General features: G+C 41.4%; 1 protein-coding gene across 8 annotated transcripts in view; it reads right to left on the minus strand.

The window, feature by feature from the left end:
* Window positions 1–21,519, minus strand: part of sema6e (sema domain, transmembrane domain (TM), and cytoplasmic domain, (semaphorin) 6E) — a 355,217-nt gene that overhangs the window by 248,694 nt on the left and 85,004 nt on the right. For 3 of the 8 annotated variants that reach the window (XM_041793577.1, XM_041793569.1, XM_041793572.1), the window contains exon 3: window positions 8,780–8,875. The exons of 2 other annotated variants lie outside the window; for them this stretch is intronic. The gene's annotated coding sequence lies outside the window, so the exon portion shown is untranslated. Of the gene's footprint in view, window positions 1–3,105; window positions 3,244–8,779; window positions 8,876–18,485; window positions 18,613–18,994; window positions 19,085–21,519 lie in introns of those variants that run through there. 3 more of the 8 variants (XM_041793573.1, XM_041793574.1, XM_041793575.1) reach the window with 3 other exon arrangements.

The raw sequence follows: 21,519 nt of genomic DNA on the forward strand, positions 1-21,519 counted from the left end.
GTGATTTAGAAGAAGCATCATCACACAGACTTCCAGACTGTTTACAGTAATTCCTGCACCGGCTGCATCCACAAATGCAGAGTATGAATGCAGAGCAAAAGGTCAGCCTACTTTTTTGTATTCTTAGCAATGCAAAATCAAGCAAAATCTTTGTAAATTAATACTTGTGTTATCCTGGCTCACATACACACTGTGTTAGCTGCTAGGCTGGTAGGATATTGATTATCCATTCACTATGTATTAACCCTACCCATGTCTAGGTGAAAACAATCTGTCAAAATGAATGTCGGTAAATAGGAAAGACGGGGTCTTAGGGATTTATAGCTTGGAATATGAAAAAAAAAAAAAGTTAAACTGTTATAAAGAATCCAAATCCATCAACACAACAACTGTGACATTTCTGTAAAAGGTTTGGCATTGTGACATCAAAAAATTAACAGGGCACAAGTTTGGTGCATGTCTTTCAAATGTCTTTCAAAATAAAGCAATAATGAGGGCTTATCCCCAATTTTCACATGCAATGTGCAATGAAAATTTGGAGTGCTGTTCCTTAATCTTGATGTCCAGCAAAAACTATTTCAGTCAGGAAGACTCTCATCATAAATTTAATCATTTTATTGCAAAATGTACAGTACTGTGCAGAAGTTTTAGGCACGTTTGGGCCGAAATTTGAGGCTGAAGTAAGGTGTGTAATGGCAGGTACGCCCATCTTAGGGCCCCATCGGGCGGGAAGGAGGATTGGCACAACCCAGGTTATGCTGTGGATGTCCTTGTACATTATCAAGGGCATGGGAAAATAACCTGATGAAAATAAAACAAAACCACAGCTTTAGGGCGGAGTTATGGGAAGATGTGGCGCTTAAAGGGATACTTCAACATTTTGGCAAATTCACCCATTGCCATAATCCCCATAGTCTTACTAATAGGTTCGTTACCTTTAGTTGTCGGTGCAAGCTGTTTTAAGATCGACGGGGCTGAGATGCGAGCTGCTCAGCTAACGCTATGGAGACATATGGTATTTCTGGCTTTCCCTCATCAAATACACAATCCAACAACTCCAAAGCACTCTCGTGGACAAGTTGTGACCTGCACATTCACCACGCTATGAAATAATCACGTAAAATTAGGTAACATTACAACACATAAAGCAAATACTCTGAACTATTTTCTTGAGTAAACCACTGGGCAGAGTGATACTGCACACCTCAGGCAGTGCCGTAGTTACTTGGTTTCACCTGGAGTATCATCGGCTGGTTGTTTTGTTCAAGTTTAGTTGACGGAAGTACCTGCACGTACGCTTTTGGAATCACTCCGCCCAGCAGCCATGTCTGGAGTGTAGTTTCGGCTTTGCCTTTACCTTTAAAACATCTCTGTCTCGTAATGTTCCATGATTATTTCATAGTGTGGTGAATGTGCAGGTTACAACTTGTCCACGAGGGCATTTTGGAGTTGTTAATTGTGCATTTGATGAGTTTGATGAGGGAAACCCGGAAATACCATATGTCTCCGTAGTGTTAGCTAAGCAGCTGGCATATCAGCCCCGTCGATCTAAAAACAGCTTGCACCGACAACTAACAGTAATGAACCTACTCCTAAGACTACAGGGATTACGGCAATGGGTGAATTTGCCAACATGTTGAAGTATCCCTTTAAATATAGCCTAGGGTACTGTTAGGGGGGTAGGAGGGTTGCCACATCCCCCTGGTTGTCGTGTGTATGTTCTAGGCACCTAAAAACTGTTGGTGGTTGCTGGGCGGATTACCAGGGGTGCAAAGACCTGGACAAAAGAAATGCTGTCAATCTCAACCTTGGCTGCTGAGCGACACACACACGTCAAATGTGTCGACACTGACTCTGGCCGCCCTCCCTCCTCTCTTCAGGCCGGGGTTGTGAAACATCAGGACCTGTGAAGAACCGTTAGCACTCTACATTCCTAAAACTTCTGCACAGTACTGTATATACACAGTTTTACTTGACAGTAAAGGCTCTGCTGAAAAGATGCTCCCTAGGTTAGTCAAGCAGCATGTTTTGACTTTCCAGGGAGAAACCACTATATGCATATACACTTATGAAAATGCATACTAAAAACAATAAAATTAGCTCAAAACCAATAGCAGCACAAATCCGAATATGAGAGTGCAACAAGTTTCATGCTATAAAGAAGGAGGCTGGGGTGGAGGAGGTTAAGCTTTGCCAACAGCATCGTGACCCATCAGCATTAATGCAAGCAGGGATTAGTGAGAAGGATGTCGCTGTTGAGAGAAAGAGCTGTGATTGGTTGTGGGAGCTGGGAGGCGATAATTAGGATCAACTGGCTGTCAGCTGATCATGGCTTGGTGTATGACTACCGTGTCCTGCATGAACTTACACTGAGTTTTATTTCTTAGATAGGTACTTATATTTGGTTTCAGCACCCTTTGTACTACAAGCACATGTGATATGAAGAACTTTAACTGTCTACCTTTTGAGTAATCCAAAACAGTACAAAAAAGTACAAACAATTATGAGGGCTTGTCCCAGAATTTAACATCCAATAAAAACTGTTTCTTAGACAGTGCAAGTTTGGTGCATGTCTTTCCCAACTCCCTCCCCCCATATTTCCATTCTCTCTTCAGCTTTCCTATCAAAATGAGGCAGAATTCCCCAGAAAAACAACAATAAATAAAGAAATAAATAAATAAACAGACTCACTCCATCAAACTGGATAAACCAGTCCATCTTATGACCAGAACAGTCTTAAACTGACATGACAAACCTGATGTATGTATTTCATCTAAGTTAAACCAGTTGGATCTTAACTTTTAAAAAGTTGTAGGAAATATGCCAGTGAATGCATGAGGAATCTGTTAACAGACAGGTTGACTTTAGTTCCAGATCAATCACTGGATTTTAGTCAGAAGGACATTGACACTGGTCACACATTTGACCACTTCAATCCTCTCTAGTTTCACCTCATAACCACAGAGCTTTTCTTTTACACTCCATCATCACTGAAGACAAAAAATATATTCAAAATGGAGTTGTTTTTTTTGTTTGTTTTTGAGGCACAAAACCCAATGCAATGTTCACTTTTTACTACTATTCAGTCTTAGGGCTTGCTTTTACCTAGAAGTGGGCGTGGTCACTCTGGAGAGCAGGAAGTGAAAGTAGACTTCTCTCATCAATCCCAGAATTCACAATGGGCTAGGGGCATAGTGCTGTACACCCTGCACAGGTTGGCAGTCCATCACCCATGGGGAATCACTGCATGCATGGGTGAGAAAAGCAAATTCCATAAAGAAAGGCCCATCAGGATTCAACCAGGAATCTTGTTGGTGTGAGGCGACTGTGCTAGCTGTCGCACCACCACGCGGCCCTGCATACTTACGAAATATTGACATAAATGCCTATTTAAACCACACAGGAAGGGCACTATCGAGGGAGGTAAAAGTTGTATTTTGCAATACAGAACTAATAAGCACCAATAAAGAAGCACCCAGAAACTGGGGCTGTGGGTGCTGCTCAAGCTGCCAATGGACACAAGTGTAAATCCCTACTTCCTGTCCACTTTGGGACAGGAAGCAGAGATTAAGTTTTATTGAATAAGAGTGTAACGACACTGCTCTTGTAAAAAGACAGAGGAAAGCATTGATGACTCAACTTATAACCTAATAGAGTAGCATAGCAGCAGCAATAACACCGCTGTCTTTGTTGTCTCTGTCTCTGTGAGTTTTTCCCTTTAACCTATCATCCTGCTCATCATAGCGCTCTTTATTCTCAGATGCTGCAATTATTAGATGCTTCTAGACAGCAGTCCACAAAAAGCAGAAATGTGTCTGACTCTGAAATTTAGGGAGGAAATTTGGCATTTAAAATGAGCTAAATATCGAATTCTGCTAATTTAAATGTCAGACTCCCCTCGTCTGTAGCATCACTCTCAACAAAAGCCAGACTTCCTGTAGCCAGCTCATAAAACATCCGGCTCTGAACATCAACTTGGTCTTTTCTGAGAGCAATCCTTTGGTGCACTTGTCCTCACTTGCAGCAGCAGTCTGGAGTTTTAAATTAAAAGTTGCAAAAGAGAAGTTAGAATGACTTTCACTACTTGTCAGACTTCATCAACAGTTTCTAGAAAGATGTCACAACCACCTGCAGGATTCCACACCTCTCTGAGAGGTGCTGCACAATGAAACAGCTTACAATGTCCATTCAGGGAAAGATGTCACCAAAATTGTATAGGAAGAGGTTTTTCAGCGTGCTGTAAGAATGGAAATCATTTCCCAGCATGCACTGCAGTCCTGAGATTAGGTTGTGAGCTTGTGAAATATTTCTTTGACATCCGTCACAGGACCGCAACAGACCTGGCAAAGAAAGTGCAAAGAGCACGGCTGATTCTTGTAGTTAGATCAGTGCTACACCCAGGGGGCTCCAACACCTCCAACGATTCTGGACCTAACACAGTCGCCATGGTTACCGCCGCCTGACACCTCTGGCAATGGCAAATAGACTGACCACAGAGGAACATTTGCAGGGACACTGGCAGAGCCCCGTGTGCTTGGTAGCACAATAAAGACCTCAGGGCAGGAGGGGACAGTGACTGAGCCGCTTACATTTCAAAAGGAAGTAAAAGAACTTCACGGACAAACAGGAGTGAGGCTGGAACGAGGACCGGCGCTGGCAGGGTGTCCGTCCCCAGCTGGCATGTTGTGGAATGTTAATTAGGCCCACGAAGACAAGACACCCCCTTCTTAAATGTCACATCATGGCGAGGAGAGCAGGCGACGGCGGAGGGTTTTCGTTGACTTCTGTCTGCCGTGGTCGCTTTGCTTTTTAGTGGCAATTTCATTTCTGCTCTCTTTACCCCGAGCCGTTTCTCTTAACATTCTCCTGCGTCTTCTCTCTGCCCTTCTGTTACGCTGTTTACTCTGTGATGAATGGCTCTATTTCAGCTTTTTTTTTTAGATTACAATCTGTGCAATTGTGCAGAAACAAGATTGATCTAGCTAAAAAAAACAGCATAGGAGGTAGCAAGGAAGGAGTATATAGACTTTAAGAGCACTTCAGTCTAATGTGGAAACATCTAGAGACGTTTCTTTGAAGGGCTTTTTAGATTCAGGTTTGAGAAGAGGGCTCGGAGGGCAGATGAGGGCTGTAAACAAATTTTCACACTGGTTTGTAATGAGACGTGACATGGTGAGAAAACTGTGGCCTTTTAAATGGCAGGCCTTGTTATCAACCTGGTTTTAAAGCGTCTGAGAGGCGCTGCTCAGATAATGGGGCATCAGTAATAAAAGGTTGGACAGCAGACCTGCTGAAGCCTAATATGAGGTTGCTCAAGCATGAGCTTATGTAGCAGGGAGATTGTACAGTGAAGAATGAAACAACATCCTAAAAAGCCAATCAGATACAGTGATAAGCCCTAGGATTGATCAGCAACCAGTCATCATCAGACAAGTTGGGATAATAGTAGTGATCTGTTCTACGGCTGAACGATGTGCGAAAATAATGTAATTGCAGTTTTTTCCCCAATATTGTGATCACAATGTAAATGTGATTATTATGTTTCTCATCTTGAGTATTTTTCAACAAATTCAATTCAACAAATTCAAAAATGTATATTGAATGCAATAAAATTTGCTCAAAAGCAATTAATCAATGATGGCATGAATCTGAATATGAAAGCACAACTGCTTTATGCTATAAGGAGGCAGCTGGGGTGGAGGAGGTAAAGCTTTGCCATCAGCAGCGGCATGGTGCACCAGCATTAATCCACGCAGGAATTAGTGAGAAGTAGGTTATATTCACAGATGCCGCTGTGTTGAGAAAGAGATGTGATTGGCTGTGGGTGCTGAAAGGAAATAATTGGTATAAGCTGAGTAACAGCTGATTGTAAGTGGGGGTATGGTTTCCGTGAACTAATGCTAAGCTTAATCAATAGTAGATAGAATGAACTAGTCACTCAGCAGCCAAGGTCCAGCTCAACAGCATTTTTCCTGCCTGGGCCTTTTCACCAGGCGGTTTTAGGGCCCTTGGGACATCCACAGCACAACCAGGGACTTGTGTTAACCATACTACCTGCCTGGACAGTGGCCTAGGCAGCACATCCATCCCTTACTCCACCTTAAAGGTGTGGATGTTGTTATTTTTTTCAACAGATTATTTTCCCATATCTCTGGTGATATGCAAGGGCATCCAGAGCATGACCTGGGTTGTGTTGATCCCCTTTCCCTCCCACAGGTTCCCTCAGGCAGATTTACTTGTTAGTACATGCCTAAGTTCAGCTTTAATTTTTGGCCCAAACATACCTAAATGTTCTGCACAGTGCTGCACATGTGTCTATGTCTATGCATGTTAAACTAATAATATAAGATAATCCTTTATTGGTTCCACAAGAGGAAATCCCAAAACTAATAAAACTAAGGTTACATCACATACAATAAGACGAGTTCAGAGGCAATAAATCCATAGTAGCATGAATCTGAATATGACGGTGTAGCAAGCTTTATACTATAAAGGAGGAGGCCGAGGTGGAGGAGGTTAAGCTTTGCCAGCTGCAGTGTTAATTTCATCGACTAAAACTATGACCAAAAATGTTTGTCGACAGCCTTTTTTCCATGACAAAAACTAGACTAACTAAAGTAGAGCTGTGATGACTAAAACTGACAAAAAGTAACTTTAGTTTGTGACAAGATGACTAAAACTAGACTAAAATTAAATTTTGTTTTTGTCGGACATTCAAAATCCATGATATTTCTCCACTGTGGGTAAATCTGTCCAAAAAACAATGCATCTGTAGCTATTCTGCCTCTCAGCTGCATAAAGCAGGGACCCCAGGCATGGCAGAGTGCAGAGAACACAATACCATGATTTGGTACCAGATTTAGGTAGAAAAATAAATGCTTGGATTAAAACTAAAAAGGGTAGAAATGACTAAAATGTGACTAAAACTAAAAGACATTTCATCTATAGACTAAGATCAAAATTAAAAATAGCTGCCAAAATTAACACTGGCCAACACTGGCTAGCAGCATGGTGCATTAGCATTAACGCATGCTGGGATTTGTGAGAACTACATCATATTTAAATACACTACCGTGTTGAGAGAAAGAGCTGTGATTGGCTGTGGATGCTGGGAGGTGATAATTGGGCTCGGTGGGCCATCAGCTGATCATGGCTGAACATATGACTACTATATCCTGCATGAAATTACACGAGGTTCGTGATTCCTGGGTTCTGAAAAATACAGAGCCAGGTTTCTACATACCCAGGGTTTGGATTTCCACTTCTAGGTGTGAATATATCTTTTTTAAAAAACAACAAACCAGGACTATTACATACTGCCGTCTGCACTTGCAGATCCAGTGCTTCACAATAATTGGGTACTCAATCATCAACCTGATGAAAGTCTGAGTAACACAACAGTGTGAAGTGAGACAGTCAATCCTGGACTTGTTAGTGCAGACGACAGTGTTTGGAAGTCTTTCTGTGTGTTGATGTAGATGTCTCTCCTGAGCACCTAAACAGTAAACGCTATCATGGGAATGTGAAGCAAAATGTACGATTGCATGTCCGCCCAGGGCTTCTGTAATTACATGCTTTTAACACAACTGTTTTTTCTGTTTCTGTGTTCAACTATTGAATTTACTCCTTAAAGTGTTCAGAAACTTGGTAGTGGTTTGTCCTGAGATTAAACACGACGAGAACCACTGGTTCAAACTTCACTGATGGCTCAACGCAGCTAAAGGACAGGAGTCACGTTGTTCAACTTCATCTAGTTTTGACCATTTACCTTAACCCGGGTCATAGTTAGCCTGGCACGCCAAATGGATTTGTTTCACACATCCATCTGGAAAACCATTCATACAGTGTTTGGGAAAGGGAAGAGACTTTGAAAAAAAAACTCGGAGGGTGATTGAAGGTTCTGTCTGCCACATCTTTACGGGCCTATCAGAGCAACAAAACGAGACGTAGCCGCTGCCAAGGACTAAACTCCACAGGAAACTGTATAACGGGAACCATGGCGACTGTAGACATGTCAGTACACGACTTTTGTTGTTTTTGAAAAGAAAACAACTCAATGCTGTTCTTTGTTATTCCTTTACCGACGAAATTTCGTCAAGTTCTGATAAAACTGGCGCTTCCACCATAATTGCACCAGCCTCTTGTCGGCTGCATGCTTACGTCACGACTCCGCCGCATCCAAAAGTACAGCTGACTGGTCCTGTCACTTTCTAACCAGGCCCAAACAGTTCAGACGGGAGCTTTGCAACATGGATTCACCAGTGAGAAACACGGAAACAGGCGTATCCATCTGCTATGCAAGGTTAGGTCATAGTTTGATTAATTTAGATGATAAAAACCAACAGATACCCAAAGTTCGTGTGATTTAATTGCCAACATGAAATGCAAGAAGTTCACTTTTTCTTTACTTTTCCTCCACTTGCTTGCTGAGCTTGTTACCAGCTTTTTATTTTTCATGATTTGTACTTGATAGAGTGTCTGAAGCATGGCCCAGGGTAACTATTGAATATTAAGCAATACCTAAAATTACTTGAAATAACAATTGCCTCCCTCACAATTCAAGCAGAATTAATCACACAGAGAGCAAGTGGATTGGAAAATGAATCCTTTCCACTAAGGTGAGAGGAGGACTGTGATTTAAAGCAGGGATTCAGGGCGGTTCTGGTCATGACAGTTAATACCAAAACTAAAGAAGTAAAGTTTTAATCATCTATGTGGGGGCACAGTTATTCCAGGAGGGAAAAAAATCAGTTTACATGTCTTTAATTAAGCGACTTACTTAAAAATCAGAGAGGTACTGGAGGAGGGCGGATGGGGAGTCGTGGGCGTAGACGGTGCAATAACTCAAAAGCCTTCAGGTTGCGCCTCCTTCCTCCTGTAGAAGTAAAAAGAAGGATGGTTTTATTCTCCCATCTGGATGCCAGGAGAGAGTGAAAGGAGCAGGGAATGAGACTTATGGAGCAGAGTAAAGAAAGAACCCGTCCAAGGTCTAGAGAGTTGAATGGTTTACACGCCGGCTGCCAGCTTATGTTTCGTCTTAGTGTCACCATTTGTTGGGGAGCATCGCGGACGCTCTAAAAAGAACGGGCGCTCTCCCAAAGCTTTCCCCAGTGGCTGAAGAGTTGCTAAACGTCACTCAACATCATTCAGCCACCACAGAGTGGAGAGTGAGTAAAGAGAGGAGAGTTAAAAAAAGGACAAAATGAAAGAATAAAAAAGGGATAGAGGTACAAAAAGTGGCAGACAGAGAGAGGGAGATACACGAGGTGGTTGATGGTTGGATAACTGAAAAAAAGAGAGTAAAAGGTAGAAAGGGAGACAGAAAGTGAAGAAATACTCATGCATGCTAATCCTTGTCTCCTGTGGCGTGCTGTCTAATGTGAGAAAAGGCTGCAGAGCAGCAGAGCTTGGAGCTGTCAAGGGATTGGACGTGTTTGCAATTCGAGCAAAGCACAAACAAGAACAGGGCATCCTGGAGTCTACTAGCTTATGGACATCTTACAGCGGTGCCCAGGTTTTCCTGCCATGTTCACACTGGGAACAAAGAGATGGAGAGAAAAGTTTGTTTCTGTCAAACTGGTGCCGTCTACAGGATTCTCATCTTCCCCTTCTAACTGTAGCAAAGAGCGTGGGAACTGCTTTAGAGCAGCGAGTGGAGGCGGAAGACTGACCCTGACATATCGACCAATGCTCTCAGAGCACATCTTCATGCCTGATGTGGATGCATGCCAAATTCAGCTGGTTTAAAAATGGAACTTATTGATTAAAATAAACCAATATGCAGATTATTTTCCCACCAACAGAGAAACTACAAGATCAGAAGTGATATTTAGCCTACATAAGAAGATGCATTTAAATACAAGGTTGTAGATTATAATCTTTATGTTTATGACTAGAAGCTGCTCTGATTCACAAATCACTCTTCAAAACTGTTTATTCTTTGCTCAGTCAGCCAGAGAAGATTATAGTTCATTTCAAACCCAGTGTGAAAAAAGCATGACTGAGGCTAGCGGAGAATCATGGGAGTGATTCCCTGCAACTCCACCCTCAATGAAGGCGAGATGGCACATGCAGGTCCTTTGTTCCTATGAGCGAAATGATGTTATGGTACAGTAACGCTCTGTCCATTCATCAAATAATACTGTCAGCACACACAGAAGCCCTGGTGTGCCAGTTTAACTGGCGCTGGATAATTTGGTGACCATCCAGGCAGATGTTTTTAGGGTGTGCCTTTTGATGACTCTTATTTGCCTTCTTAAACATGTTATTAAGCTGTTTGCTTCCTAGTTATGAGAATTTAAAGTGCCTGCAGAGACATTAACATTATAAGGGAAGTGTTTGCTGAGGGTTTGGGAAGAAAATATTCAAAAAAGGGATACTTATCGAACATCAGAACAGTCAGGTTCTCACAACTTGTGCCGCATGCATAGACCATGCATAGATGGTCTATGGGGGGTTGATATCCCTGACCTGGAGCTAGATTTTGGTGGGGACAAAGTCTGGGAAAATATAGCATTAACATCAAGAAACCCTGATCAGAGATAAATTATAATTTGTTCACAGAGTCTAAACCAAAGATAGTCTTTTCAATGAAATAGCAGCTGATTCTAGTTGCACTTTTTGTTCGGAGAAGACTGATAGTACCTTAGTTGCAGATGTTCAGGGAATGCTCTCCAGTCACTGATGCCTCCAATCTTTTGGAGATTTTTTAGATCAAGTTTTCTGTCCTGTCTTTATTCTTATCTTAAATGACCTTTCTGACATACACTGTGCAGTAAACAAAAGGAGGCTATTTGTTGGTCTTCCAGCAGCAAACGATTGCCACATGCTGGAAGCTCCCACACTCACTTTCCTTCCAAGTATGGCTGCTAAAATACTTAGACATCATGTAGCTATCTAGAGTCCAAATATAAGGAGCCAAAAGCTCCTCAGTTGAGATGTGGCTGTTGGTTTTTTGCAATCACATGATCCTGAATGCCTGATTAGGTTCAGGAAGTGTAGGATAACTGTTAGGAGCGAATGAGAATGGAGGAAAGTCAGCACTTTAAATCTCTAAACAGAGCTGCACACTGCAATTATCATCAGACATTGCTATACACATTGAGTACCATCCCTACACCTTATAGAAAAGTGTTTTCTTTTCAACAGTTGAACTGATTTACCTGGCGTGGAGGCAATCAATATCACAAACACTTAGTCCTGCAGATCTTCTAAGCTTGTCCAGCCAGATGAAGGGAGATAAAGGTCTGAAGAAGCCTCAAACTGAGCTAAGAGGCTAGCTAAGCCTCTTTAACAAATAAAAATTTCCTCATTTTTTTCACAAACGAGCTTTTAATTGCGATGATGCTCAGCTATCAACTGAAGAAACCTTGTGTGGTAGGCGACCAAGTAATGATGTGCCGTTCATTAATGAACCTGTTCTATGAAACAGCTCTTAACTGTTAGCCACTGTAGCTAGCTCCCATTTGAGCACCAGTTTCCTTTCCTCCATCTTTTCTCATTATTTAATCCACATTTAAAAAGCCAAACTGGTACCAAATGAAAAGCCAAACAACCAACCATACTGAGCTGAGTCAAATTATCTAGATGCCTCAAAACAGGTGGATTTCATCCCAAAACAAGCAAGACTTGACGGACATTAGAAGAGGTTAACGTGCTACATCGTGACAAAAATGTATGATCTACAAAACAGCTTTAAAATATGAGCCACTGTAGCTAGCTCCCATTTGAATACCAGTTTCCTTTCCTCCATCCTTTGCCGTTATTTAATCCATATTTAATAAAGCCAAACTGGTACCAAACGAAGAGCCAAACAGCCAGCTCTACTGAGCTGAGCCAAATGATCTGGATCTCTTGGATTTCCCACCACAACAAGTGAAACAGGATGGACATCAGAAGAGGTGATGATAAGTTTAATGTACTAAATCATGACAAAAATGTACTGGACCAACCCAGACCACTTAGTGCAAATGGACCATACAGGAGCATTGCTTGGCAAAGCTTGCCAAACTTTTACAATTCCTGCCTTCTGCCATTTCTCAGAGTTTTGTTTTCATTTTTCCTTTTCTAAAATTGCCTGAATATTCCACAACTCTTTTGCAACAAAAAGTAGCAAAAGAAACTAGAAAAGCACTCAGAAGAAAAGCACTCCGCCACTAGCCCCATCTCCCAATAGTGAAGAATCTTTTAAAAACATTCCTGGATCCAGATGGTGATCCGCATCACTCCCAAAATCTAATCAGTTCTTCCTTATGCCATTTCTGACATTTTCTGAAAATTTCATGAAAATCCGTCCATGACTTTTTGAGCTATGTTGCTAACAAACAAACAAGCTAAAAAATGAACAAACATACCCGATCACATAACTGTGATGCTGTACTCCCACCAGATGGTGGCTATAGGGTATCTGAAAGCTGTCTGCTATCCAACATTAAATAACAAAGAAGAAGAAAGCTGTACTGTTTGATGACATTTGTATTCATTTTATTTGCGTTTGTCCTTGTTGACCTTTTTACCATGATGATCTAAATCTCTCTCTTTGTCCTGATCGTTGATGTCTTATTTATTATTCCCAGAGTTCCTGCCTTTGCGTATGCTGTAAACATCTTTTCTTTGGTGCAGGATCTATAAAGCTATGATCATTATTATTCATATTATAATTAGTCCATCTCGAGGGTCACTTAAATAAGATTTTCCTGCACAGCAAAAACAAGCGAGTTAGATTCACCTTGAACTGAGGCTGTGAACATCTCATCAGTGTTTGCTGTGACAGGAAGCCACTGACAGCCCCTGAGTTTCTCTCTCGGTGTCAATCAGTCTTAAGATTCGGGGCCTCCAGAGGTGTCCCCGTGCACCATCACAGCACTGAAGTTCCCCTCCAGCCACAGTGAGTGACAGCGAGGCTCTGAAGAGGCCCCTTTCTCCGAGCTGACAGCGCTGATTTGAATATCAAAACATGATGTAAAACGGTGATTAAAAGCCAATTACAGCTCGTGTCAATGAGAAGTCAATTAAGTGTTTCGGGGGCTTGTGTGCCATTTTTTGCCGCGGTAATGACAGTGGGAGAGGAGAACAAAAGGAAGAAGGAGGGATACACAGGAACGGATTTAAAGGGGGAAATGAATGAGGAGAATAAACAACATTCAGATGAACACAGACAGATGTGCGGAACATCAGCTGCTCTACAGGATTTCCCCCATTCTCGTCACCATGCTTAAAGGCAACATTCAATTAAAAGTCTAATCCAGTGGGAGTTTACATGTGAATGTTTTCTGACAAAATCCTCAAAACAAAGCCTTCCTCCCTCCCATTTAAATGACTCTATTATGAAGTCCTACAGCGTCCCTGCAGGTGAAGTTTAAGCTGATTGATCCTGCATTATTTATTTATTCACCAGTAATGAACAGTCAGCATGAAAAAAAAAAAAAAAAAAACGTGCTCAGGCGTGGTGCGTGACACAGCTGCCAGGTTTTGGATCAGGCGCCTGGAGCGTGCGGGGGTGGTTGTGATGAAATCCAGTAGCGATGACGTGCCGAGACACTATCGTACCTTTCAATGGGACAGCAGTTTTTGGTCCCAAAGGGCTCCCCAACAGGAAAAATAAACAGCTACAAGGCAAGCAAGTGCTGCATAACATCAGTGCTTTAACTACTGAGGAATGCTTAAAATTACTTCAATGCACCAGTGGGCAGGGCAGTATATCTACTTTATAAACACAGCAATTTTTAATTCTGATAAAATGTAAGACGACATCCTTCTTTCTAATTGACTAATAATCTTTGAACAAATGTGAAGTGATGGGTCAAGCTACAGTTTAGAACAAGGTCACTGGGACTTCACAACGGGTGTTTTTTGACCAAAAGTAGCAGGAACTTTAAGTTCAGAGACTCTTGTACTTGTGACTAAAACTAAAAGACATGTAATCAAAAAACTAAGACAGGGGTGTCAAACTCAATTCCAGCAGGGGCCAGAATCTGGATTTAGGTCTAACCTGTGGGCTGAACAGGGTCAAAATTAAACCAAAAACTGTCAACCTCATTTTCACTAGTGATGAATTATAGGAAGTAAAAAACAACTTACAGTCATGGATGAAAGTATTGGTGCCCCTGGAATTTTTCCAGAAAATACACATTTTCTCTCAGAAATTGTAGAAGTTACAAATGTTTTTGGTATACATGTGTTTATCTCCTTTATGTACACTGGAACAACACAAACAAGCAGAAGAAAAAGCCAAAACTGACATAATTTTACACAAAACTCAAAAAATGGGCTGGACAAAAATTGTTGACACCCTTTTAAAACCCTGGGTAAATCATTCTATTTCAAACATGTGATTCTTATTTAAACTCCCCTGTGGCAGTAACAGGTGCTGGCAATCTAGAAATCACACCTGAAGCCAGTTAGAATGTAAAAGTTGACTCAACCTTTGTGTTGTGTGCCTGTGTGTGTCACACCAAGCATGGAGAAGAGAAAGAAGAGCCTAGAATTGTCTGAGGACTTAAGAAGCAAAATAGTGGAAAAATATGAACAATCTCAAGGTTACAAGACCATCTCCAGAGATCTTGAAAGTCCTTTGTCAACTGTGCGTAAAATAGTCAAGAAGTTATAACCCATGGAGCTGTGGCTAATCTCCCTGGACGTGGAGGGAAGAGGAAAATTGACAGAAGAATGCAACGCAGGATAGTTGGAATGGTGGATAGACATCCTCAGTCAACTTCCACACAAATTCAGGCTGTCCTGCAGACTCAGGGTGCAAAAGTGTCAGCTGGGACCATACGTGGTCATCTGAATGAGATGAAGCACTATGGCACTGCTGACAAAGAGACATTAAAAAAAGCCACACTGGAGTTTGCAAAAATGTACCTGAGTAAGCCTCAATCCTTCTGGGAGAACATTTTATGGACAGATGAGACTAAAGTAGAGCTTTTTGGAAAAGCACGTCATTCTACTGTTAACAGAAAACAGAATGAGGCCTACAAAGAAAAGAACACAGTACCTACAGTCAAACATGGTGGAGGTTCAAAGATGTTTTGGGGTTTTTTTGCTGCCTCTGGCACTGGGTGCCTTGACTGTGTGTAAGGAATCACATAATCTGGAGACTATCAAAAGATTTTGGGCTGTAATGTAGGGCCTAGTGTCAGAAAGCTGGGTCTGCGTCAGAGGTCATGGGTGTTCCAGCAGCACAATGACCCGAAACAAACCTCAAAAAGCACCAAGAATTGGTTGGAGACAAAGCACTGGAGAGTTCTGAAGTGGCCAGCAATGAGTCCAGATCTAAATCCCATTGAACACCTATGGAGAGATCCCAAAACTGCTGTTGCAAGAAGCACCCTTCAAATCTGAGAGACTTGGAGCAGTTTGCAAAAGAAAAGTGGTCCAAAATTCCAGTTGAGAGGTGTAAGAAGCTTGTTGATGATTATAGGAAGTGATTGGTTTCAGTTATTTTTTCCAAAGGGTGTGCAACCAAATATTAAGTTGGGGGTGCCAATAATTTTGTCCAGCCCATTTTTTGGGTTTTGTGTAAAATTATGTCAATTTTGGCTTTTTTCTTCTCCTTTTTGTGCTGTTCCAATGCACATAAAGGAAAAAAATGTGTATCCCAAAAACATTTATAATTGCAACAACATCTGGGAGAAATGGTGTATTTTCTGGAAAAATCCCAGAGGTGCCAATACTTTAATCCATGACTGTATTTCTGGAGCTGCCATTTTAAATTTAACTTTACGCAAAAATCTGTTGTATAAATGAGAGAATGGACTCATGAGTAAGTTTGTCATGCATCTTATTTGCTAATAATGGTCAATAATTGTTGGATTTTTGTCAAACTGATCAAACATTAAGCCAATCTTTAAAAAAAAGTTTCAATCTAAGCCATTTTTGGAGCTGCTTAAATATCTGTGGGGATTAAAACAGGAAAAATAAAGCAGAAACAGTAAATACAGCAATACATTTTTTCCTCAGCACTTTTTCTGAAATTAATCAGCTTCTTGGGGCCGGATGGGGAGCTGTGGGGGGGCCTGATGTGGTCCCTGGACCTCCAGTTGTTGATCACTGGCCTAGGGTATCTTCTGGGTGGGTAGCAGAGTCGCTGCAATTCCCTGGTTGTGCTGTGGATGTCCCAGGAGCCCAAAAACCACCAGCAAAGAGGCATACGAACTGTAGTCAAACTCCTGCAAACTGTTAAAACTGCACCAACATGATGGCAACATTTGGAAAAGTGGGTGAGAGGATGGGTAGCTTCTACCTTTCGTTACTATGGATCAAATTGATATCAGTGTTGTTTGATTTTTACTAGAGTGATATCAAAGTTAAGCATTCTAGTTTTTTATAGCCAGCCCTATAGCTTCAGTGCCTCAGGATGCACTCTCCACTCCCATACCTCTATTTGGGGCAGCAGTCTCTGGTCCCGAATGGCTCCCCCAGCAGGAAAAAATAAATAGCTAGGAGGCAAACTAGTGCTGCTTAACCCCTGTGCTTTAATTATTGAGAAATGCCTCAAATTACCACAATGCACAACACTCTCGACTCGAGAGGCTTGTTAGAGAGTAATGAAGAGGTTTTGGAGCGAGAGGGGATCATTTCAGAGAGGTGCCAAACTGTGGCAGTGCTTGTCGGGCCCTTTCCTGTTTTTGTGTAGTCAAAGGCCTTGAGAAGAGATGAGTAATGTGCACAGCTTTAGTCCGGCCTTTAAATACAGCGCTGCTCTAAACTTGGCAGTCAATGATTCCACTCTGGGTTTACTGCATCACTCAACAGTTTGCAAAAATCACCACCAATCAGCTCGTGCATTCCACACACAAACACAAATATGCAACTGTAATCAAGCTCGCAACCCGGTGTTTACAGCCCGCTGTTTTTCCTCCAAGATCTGAGGCTCTGAAAAGGAGTCTGGCAGTGCGGAGCGGAGTTATTTAAAGGCAAATTTTGACAGCGTATCACTTGGGGTCAGTGACACTGTGAGGGCCAGATGGTCATCGAGTCTGGCTTGTCCTCCCTCGACAGCCCCTGTACCCAATTTGTTCAGCGTTAGTTCCAGAAATAAGTGCTGTATTGTAGTACTTTGCATTTCCTCTACATGAACTCTTGGCTGTGTTGGCCTCTCTCACACCCTGAGAACAAGTTTGGAGTGTTTGGAACAGTAGGCGGCTTGGGAGGAACCTGAGAAATGATGTTGTTTAGCTGTTATTTTAGGAGGGATTAACCGATGAACTGACAGAAGATGGTAAACAGGTACCAGGAGGTTATGAAAGGTTTGGCAATCGGCCCAAACTGCTTTTAAAGCTGGACTGCAACACGTGCTTAACCTTGTTATTGAGACATGACAACAAAACAACACAAGGCTTTCATTTTAATGTGAATGGAGCGGGACGACGCCTCCATAAACTGGTCCGGTTGTTTGTGAAATTAGTGCTGCTGAGTCTGTGCCAAGAGACGCAGACATCACTTTTATGAGCTGATCCGTTTTATTGTTGTGATTCTTTTCCAGGTGCTATAAATTTGTTTTCCAATGTTAAAACTGTTAAGTGCATTAGACGAAGCTCTTATCGAAACTCATCAAGCAGCTGGAAGTGATTGAAAACTTCAACCAAAAGCACACGCAAGCATTTAATAAGTAAGCATGCTTTAAATATAGTACTTTTAACACTTTAGCAATAAGACACAAATAGTCAATAACAGGAACATTCAAACACAAGCATGAAATAAATCTTCACATCCTAGTACGGTAAAAAGGTAAATGACCGATAACACAAGGTGAAGATGCTTAACTAGTCCACCCTGAGTTATTTTTAAATAAAATGAGACATTAACTAGCAGTGGTGACTTTATTTTACATCTCTGTGAATGCACTAGGTAAGGATGCCTGCCATTGGCTGGCATACTAACCTAGCAGCCTGAAACGATCAAAAATGGATTAAAAATGGATGGAAAGACATACATCGTCAGAGTTACTAGTCCAGATTTAATCTTTAAAGACCCCAGACAGTCAGCTAAGTTTGAGGATCACTAGAAAATATTCTGCAAGGAATACGAAGGCTAGTGGAGCTAGCACTGCTAACATCTACATCTTTTACTACCAATGGGATCCCGTCTAAAATAAAAAAGTGCACAATTGATCGGTGCCTGATTGTTTTCTTAGATCAGCTGCCGTAACATTGTTAAAATAACTGTTTATCTAGTCTTGAACTCATTTCCTAGGAACATTGCTAATATAAAACAATGCCACAAAGAAAACCAAGCAGATATTGGCAATAATGGGTGGTGTATGAAAGAATTTCCTTGCCTGTTTTTTGTGCAATCAGTTGAACAAATCTGTCATTTCTTATTTAGCGCTGCTTCTGTTTGAACTCAGTGTGAATATTATTACCTGTTTAGTGTCTGGCGGCTGCTCTGACGGATGATGCTCGTGGAGTAAATAGGTGAGGAATTATGAAACAACAGCAGACAGTTGTGTGCTGATTTATGACTTGTCTCTCTCTGTAGTTTACCTGTGATCGTGTGCTCATCTCCCACAATCCAAACACGTCAGGAGAGCTGACTCTGTGCAGCTCAGCCTTTGATCGTCATCGTCTGTTCTCTGGATAAATGAGCTTTGATGAGAGAGGTGGAGGGAGGGGGGGGGTGTTTACGTAGCTGAAGAGGCAAATTGTATCTCTTAACTTTGTAATAGTTTGGATGGTTGAAGGCACACTCGCTTAGAGGGGAAAGGCAACATCCGTGTGGATCGCTGGGTGTTTTTTATGAGTGCTAGGGTGGAGAGGGGGCCCTGAAACTGGATTTTGTTCCATTATGCATGATAACAAAAGCCAGAGAGCAGTGCTGAGTTGTGGTTAGCTGCTGAGATTCTGGCCAAAATGAATCGGCCACAAGGAAAGATCTTCAGAGCCTGCTGGGCCAAACCTTAAAAAAACTCTGCATGACAATCCATAAATTTCTTTTCTGCGAGGAGAAAGTTCACTTTTAACTGAGCAGCTTCAGCATGGTTCAGTGCCATTACCATTTGAAAAGGGAGAAGATGAGTGCAGGAGCATGGGGGGGAGGTGGACCAGCATGCAGAAAGAAAGGCTGCAGGGAAACAGCGTCTGACTTGTTGAACTTGGCGCATGGATAGGCTTCATTCGTCAACAGAGCACAAGAGCTGCTCCTCCTTTTCTTCTGCCTCTGAGACAATGCTGGCCTGGTCCCAGTCTACAGCATGCGGTCGGGAGATTAGATCTGAGTATGATCAGGAAACAGAGAAAATACTATTACAACTGTATGAGAGAAAAGTAATCCTCCCACTGCTCCTAACCCACAAACACAAACTCCCATGTTGCAGGTTTACACACTTCTGCCCAGCAGTAATATCCGAAAAAATGCCAATAAAGTTTGTTGTTTTAAAGATGACTTCATGCTACTGCCTTTTTTCCTTTTTTTTGAATTATACATGACCATGACCTTTGGTGGGAATAAAATCATGCCTAATTTATGAGGTTATGTTGTAGTAGAGTGTTGGCAGCAGAAAAACAAGGCCCAATGGAGTAAGAAGCTACAAAACATAGAAAGGCTGCTTGTTGGAGATGCATAGTGCAGTCATAAAATAGAGAGAGAGCTATGAGGTACAGATGCTGGCATTAAGCATTAAAAATATTTCTTATATCAATATGTAGTGAGTATTGTAGGAAGAGGAGCCATAATAGAAACACAATTCATTGATTATAGGCAAACCACTCAGAAAAATTCCCCCATACTGAGTGATGCTAATGCCCAAAAATGCTTGGGTTTCATAGCTAGAAACCTCCATACGGATGGATACATTAATGGTAGCAGGTACTGAATACAATTACATTTGTTCAAAAGCAATTAATCCATAGTAGCATGAATCTGAATATGAGGGTGCAATAAGCTTTATCCTCTAAAGGAGGAGGCTTGGGTGGAGGAGGTTAAGCAGCAGTGTGGTGCATCAGCATTAATGGAAGCAGGGACTAGTGAGAAGTGCATATTTTGTGTTGAGAGGAAGAGCTGTGATTGGCTGCGGGTGCTGGGGGGCCATAAGTGGGATCAGCTGGCTATCAGCTGATCACGGCTTGGCATATGACTACCGTGTCCTGCATGAAGTAATACTGAGCTTCATTATGTAAATTATGGATGGTAGAAGTTCCCAAAGTGGGGGTTGGGGGGACACGAGACACTGAGAAGGGGTTTCCAGACACCTTAAAAGTACTAAAAATATTCATTTAAATTACACATTTGCCACTTTACACTAATTTTGTCAATTTTAACACCTTTTTGCCACTTTATACCCATTTTTGTCCATTTTAAATCCCTTTCATCATTTTTTTTCTGCCTTTTTTGCCACTTCTTAACCAATTATTTCTATTTACTACTACTACTACTGTTGCCTCTTTTGACCCACTGTTGCCTCTATTAACCACTTTTTATGCCCATTTTAACCAAACATCACTGTTTGTTATGCTAATTTTGCCAGTTTAACCCATTTCTGCCAGTTTAAACCAATTTTTAACCAAACTTCCACCAATTTTTACAATTTATTTTCAGCAATTTTACACCCATTTTAATTCTTTTTTCAAGAAAAAAAGATTTACATTTTATGAAGGCTATTTATCATGGCACAAAAAAAAAATAAAAATGCTTTTTTTAAAAAAAATTAATAGGAGTTATTCAGTTATTCAAGTTCAATATGGAATGTATTTATCATAGCTTAACTCTACAGTGGATCAGGATTTTGCTGACCTCCATGGGCCCCCAGTTTGCCTGAGCCCCAAAAAGCTTTCCCATTCAACCCCCCTTATGGGCAGCCTTGTCCATCAGTGTTAATTTTGGTAAATTTCAGTCTTAGTTTTAGTCTTCAAATGGAACGCATTTTAGTTTTAGTCACATTTTAGTCATTTCTATCTTTTTAAGATTTAGTCTAGTTTTAGTCAACGAAAACTCAAAACATTTTAGTCTAGCTTTAGTCCATAAAAAGTCCTCACATTTTAGTCTTTACTTTTAGTCCAAGCATTTATTTTCTCGCCTAAATCTGGTACCAAGTCATGGTAGAGTATTCTCTGCACTCTGCTAAACCTGGGGTCTCTGCTTTCTAGAGCTGAGGGACAAAAGAGATACAGATGCATTGTTTTTTGACAGATTTGCCCACAGTGGAGAAATATCACAGATTTTTACCGTCAGACGAAAACTACATTACATTTTAGTCTAGTCTAAGCCATCTTGACAAAAACTAAACTCATTTTTACTTCATCACAGGAAGTTGTTGGAAGCAGTCAAACCAAGCATTATCAATATCAAACGTGATTGATATTTATGATCCTCGGGTTGGGAGGCTCCACTGAAAGGATTGGAGTCAAACCTTTGGTCACCACTTTGAGGGCCTGGATTGATGCCAGTTTAGCTGATGTGACCATCAGTTAATGTGCGGAACGATGGGTCTACGATGAACAAAGTTTTTACTCTAACTAGTAGATTAAAAAGAATTTAAAGAGCTAAAATCCACTGAGATTCAAGATCTCAAATCACATCTGG

This window comes from Cheilinus undulatus, linkage group 8 (genome assembly GCF_018320785.1).
Source record: "Cheilinus undulatus linkage group 8, ASM1832078v1, whole genome shotgun sequence".
Taxonomy (NCBI): domain Eukaryota; kingdom Metazoa; phylum Chordata; class Actinopteri; order Labriformes; family Labridae; genus Cheilinus; species Cheilinus undulatus.